This window comes from Pteronotus mesoamericanus, unplaced genomic scaffold, assembly GCF_021234165.1.
Source record: "Pteronotus mesoamericanus isolate MK-2021 breed Mesoamerican mustached bat unplaced genomic scaffold, CSHL_Meso_final contig_116, whole genome shotgun sequence".
NCBI lineage: Eukaryota > Metazoa > Chordata > Mammalia > Chiroptera > Mormoopidae > Pteronotus > Pteronotus mesoamericanus.
The window spans coordinates 8,075,443-8,080,796 of NW_026555027.1; positions in this window are offsets into that span (position 1 = coordinate 8,075,443).

Sequence of the window (5,354 nt, forward strand, 5' to 3'; positions counted from 1 at the left end):
CCTGGGCCACACCTGGAGAGATGCAGTCCCCACCCAGCGCCGGGCGCGTTGGGCCCCACCTCCCGTCCTCCTGACCCCCTTGCCTCAGCTCCGTGCTGGCAGCCAGCTGTGCCCAGGTGGAGCCTGGCAGCCCTTTGCCTCAGTGGCACCAGGTGTCTCTGCTCTGAATTTCTTTGTCACCTCTGCACCGGACGGTCACAACCATCCTGAAACACCTGTAACCCCTAAAATGACCAACCAGTCCTGTGCCCTGGAACGAGCCTTGACCAGTGGCGACAGGAGATGAAGAGCAAACCCTCCCTTCTTGGTGGCTCCCTTCTCAGATGCCCCTCCACCTGTCCTCAGAGGGCCCCGGCAGAGAGGCTCCTGGTGCCCACGGCATCCTCCCCTTCTTGCTCTTCCACCTGTTCCCAGAATCGCCTCCGAGAATAAACCACAGGGGAGCAAACTCCCGTTTTTGGGGGAGACAGCAAAGGCCTCCCCAAAGGGGTCACAGCCTCGTGGGATAGACAAAGTTACCCCCAAACCATTAGCTGCCAAACATGTGCTAACGGGGGCGTTTCACAAAGTGTGGAGGCCCGGAGGAAAGAGAGCCCCGACTCTGTTAGTGGGTGGTCATAGGCCAGGGGAAGGTTGACCCGGGTGTTGAGCGTAAATAGAAACAAGGTGGAGGGGGGAGTGGGGTGGGAGGGACAGACATTCTAGACCACGTGTCAGAGGCCAGGAAACAGCCCCCGCTGTGCTGGTGGTTCTGGCTGGGTCCGGGTCCACGTGAAAGGGTTTGCTGGGACCTGCCTGAGGTGAGTTTGGAAATGAAGGCAGGGCCTGGTCCAAAGTGACCATGGAGAGAGCTAGTTTTATCCATCGGAGAAGTGTCTGAGGACTTGGGCACAGAGGAGGCATCATTAAGTTTGTATGTCACTCATCCCTGGCTGGTGTGGCTCAGCGGATTGAGCACTAGCCCGTGAACCAAAGGGTCACTGGTTTGATTCCCAATCAGGGCACGTGCCTGGGTTGCAGGCCATGTCCCCAGTAGGGGGCGCTCGGGAGGCAACCACACAATGATGTTTCTTTCCTTCTTTCTCCCCTTCCCCTCTCTAAAAATAAATAAATAATATCTTTAAAAATTTTTTTAAAAATAAAAAGTTTTGCATGTAACTCAGAGCCTCGCTGTTCAGTGTGGTCCGAGACAAGCAGCTTTGGCATCACCTGGGAGCTTGTTAGAAGTGCAGACTCTCAGGTCACACCCCACACTCAAGGAATCAAAACCTGCATTTTAATCAGAGCCCGGGGAATTTCTGTGCACATTAAAACTTGAGAAGTCCCATCCCAGGACACTTTGTAGTGGATGCTTCTGACTGGGGTGGAGGTAGAGGGTGGGGGCGGGGCACTGCAGTTGGGTCAGGTTTTCTGCTGTGAGACATGAGGGGGCAGAGGGCTCGATGGCACCTGCTAAGGAATCTGGCGCGGTGAGACTGAGGAGAGAACCAGGGACAGCCGGCCGGTCTCATCAGGGGTGGGGTGCCATACCTTATGGAAATGCAGGGCGCAGGCAGCTTCGAGGGGGTGGAGGGTGTGTTCTGCTGGGACAAGCCACGTCTGAGGTGCCTAGCGATGGGCCTGGGATGCAAAAACCAGAGACGTTCACTGGGAGCCGAGTCGGGTGGACTGTTGGCTTGGAACCTTTGCTGTTTTCTAAATCTTTGTAAATCATCTGCTGAATGATCCAATCTAAACTGTGGTCAGGGATCAATGTCCACATTACCAGACTGAAATCTCTAAGAAAGAACAAATGCTCCTTTCGTTTGCACCCTATATTGGGATCTCAAAGTGCCGCCCCCACCAAAGAGCATCCCTTTCGTTAACGGGGGCGCTGAGCTGGGCGTGAAGCAATGAGTAAACAAGGGTGCAGGCTGTCACCGTCACGCTGGTGAGCTGAGCTGAGAACTCGGCCTGGGATCTCCTAGCCCAGTCGGCTACTGCTCAGCCCTCAGGTCACGTAGATCCAGGTCCCCAAACCCGGGCGCTGCTGGTGGGGCAGCCCCCCTTCCCGCAGGCGACTCCTTCCTAGTTATGCACCTGCTCCTGCGCCTGCCAATCACAGTGCCACGTCCCCTTCGCAGGGGCTGCACGGGAAAGATAAGGGGCTACAGGAAGTCAGGAGTCACAGTAATGGATGCTCCATCTCCGGAGGGAGACAGGGGTTGGGTCACCACACAACTATCTCTGCTTACCTGCAGGCCCTGGGACATCTTTGCGTTGACTCACCTGAAGACCTGTCGTCCCCCTCATTGCCCGCAGTGCAGGGGCGAGGGGTCTTGTCATCTGGCTGCAACGCCCCACCCCCGAATCCATTCTGCAGAGTGAGATGGGGCCCCAGAGCAGCAGGGCCCCCAGCTCCCGGCCTCGCTTGGGTCCCGGCCTGTCTCCACCTGGTCGCATGTTTTTAGGAGCTCTGTGGAACCCTCCTGGAGACGAGGGGGTATCTCAGGAGTCCTGGTGTGCACTTCCCCGTCCCTGCTGCATCTCAGGCAAGTCTGCACAGCACCCACAGAGCAGCTGCTCTGGGCCACCTCCCAGCATGCAGTGTGCTTCGGCACTGGCTGATTTCTCCTCTTTTTAAAATTAATTTTTCAAAAGCAGCTCCTGAGCCCTGGCTGGTGTGGCTCAGTAGATTGAGTGCTGGCCTGCGAACCAAAGAGTCACGGGTTTGATTCCCAGTCAGGGCACATGCCTGGGTTGCTGACCCAACCCAGGTCCCCAGCAGGGGGCACTCAAGAGGCAACCGCACATGGATATTTGTCTCCCTCTCTCTCCCTTCCCCTCTCTCTAAAAATAAATAAATAAAACCTTAAACACATACACACATAAATGTTGGGAGGTTGTTATCCACTGAATAACTTTTCTAGCAGAGATTTGGAAGCCCAAGTTCCCATGTTTCCATCTGGGGTTTGTTTCTCTTGGTTGGTGTGCATGGATGGCTGCCTCGTTTCTTCCTTTAATGGGGGCCGACTTACCCATTAAGCAGAGTGTTTAGGGCCTATGGTACTTTCCGGGAACCACAATAATGTTTTTTTTGAGGGGGACCACAGAGTATTTTAATTTCTTTAAAAATAAGAAAGAAGAAATTGTGCTTTTAGGGTTGAAGAAAATGTTCTATTTAATCCAGCCTGGGTTATATTTTTCTTTATGATAATGCAGTTATAAAATAAAATTGATATATATATTTATGGAATAAAATCCTCCCCAAAGCTCTAGGGCTCACAAGAATTATAATGTGTCCCACCTTTCATGCATTTTAAAATATACCACTTACTGGTAACATGTGTTTTTAGTGCTCTATCCTAGCATTGGCATTAAAAATACAGTTATTCTAGGAACAAAATTTCCCAAATTGTATAAATTGTAAGACTGCTCCTCAGCTCTAGGACTCTTTGAACCAATCAGCACAGGTTTCCAGAGAAAGAGCTTCAGCTTCTGATGTGTGTAAAACCATCGCTTGGTGATAGCTACAGTTGTTTCCAACTGTTCAGTGAAAAGAAAAAACAAAAAAACCAAACAGCTCAGGAAATGTTCTCTAGATGTTTCTAAAATATAGATGTGAGAGACTAGAAGCGGAACCCAGGCCTTCTAGGAGACCCCACAGCACTTGGCGTAAACTATTTTACTTTTTTAACCCTCACTCGAGGATATGTTTTATTGATTTTAGAGAGGGAGGGAGGGAGGATGGGGGGGGAGAGAGAGAGAGAAAGATAGAGAGAGAGAGGAAGGAAGGAAGGAAGGAAGGAAGGAAGGAAGGAAGGAAGGAAGGAAGAAACATCAATGTGACAATGAAGTATCAATGGACTGCCTCCCATACACACCCTGCTGGGGATCAAACAAGCAACCTAGGTATGTGCTCTGACCTGGGATCGAACCTGTAAACTTTTGGTGTATGGGATGATGTGCCAACCAACTGAGCAACATGGCCAGGGCTCAATTATCTTATTTTTAATGAAAGGGCTAGTAGGGAAATTTTCCACCTTATGTTCTTCTCTGAGAAATCAGACAAAAATAACATCAAATATTACACACTATTCAATCATCTATCATTCGATTTTGTGAGAACTGGTCTTAATAATTTCTATGAACTCAACTTGGTACCCAACTTTAATGCCCGTGAAAACCTCCTTTTTGCCACTGAGACCATTAGAAGCAAACCTCTGCTTCCTTACACGCCAGATTTCTGGTTCTAGTATAAATTAAGGTCTCATCATGATTTCCCAATGTCTTCATCACATGAGAGAGAAAAACAGGTCTAGTGTGTCTGCCATTTTAACTACATGTTGTCTTTGTCACCCAAGACATTGAGAATCAAAAAAGATGGCTCCTCCTCTGGTCAGCAAGTTGGAGGCCACTCAGCCTCTCCTACAGAGCACGTCCTTGCCACCTGGGTGGCCTGAAGACCTGGACAAGGTAAAGGCTGTCTAATGGCAGGGTGTAGCCAAGGTTTTCCACCATCAATGAGTAAAACAGAGGTCAATTTACCGTGAAGCTAATGGAGCTTAGGCTCCAGGGCCCCTCCCCTGTACAGACCACTTCCGAGTCATGAAGGTCTTTCTCTGAGGAATTTGGTAACAGTGTGACCAAGCGCAGGCTGAACGCGAGACAGGTCTGTCTCTTGCTATTCGAATATCCCTTCCACCATAATTTCTTTTGGGGTGGTTGGTACTGAGGTGAACGTAAGCTTTTTTAGACCTGACTGCAGGTGAGTAGAGGGATTACATTTAGTTTGGATTTAGTGAGACGTCTATGTGATTTTTTTGGTCATGACTGAGAAAATCTCTATGGCCTCCTTCCATGTTTGGAATTTGGGAAAATTTTCCACAGGTCAAGTTTTTTTTTGTGTGGCATCTACAAACATCCAGGGCTCGATGCTTAGGACATATTTGCTAACCTCTGGGTAATAAAATAAGTTTCAGTTCCACTCTGACCAAGATGGAGTCATAAGGGCTGGATTTACTATCTCACATGAAACTACTAGATTCCAGACAAAATACACAAATGATTTTCAAATCACTGAATGCCAGACAACAAAGCACAGTGAGCACTGAAAGACGAGAAAGGAAGAAGGTCAGCCAGCAGCGTCCCTGACTGAGGAGCTGAGCTAGACTAAAGAGGAGAACGCTGGGCAGAGAGGCCCCTTGACTCTTCGGCAGAGTGCTGGTCAGCACGTGCTCAGGAGGAGGCTCCCGGAGGCTGGGCAAAGAACCACCTGCAAGCGATCGGAATGAACAATCCCGAGCGCTCCCACAGTGCTTGAAATAATTTGTAGGACATGGGTAGAAGGAGTGCGTTTGCCTCACTAATGGAGA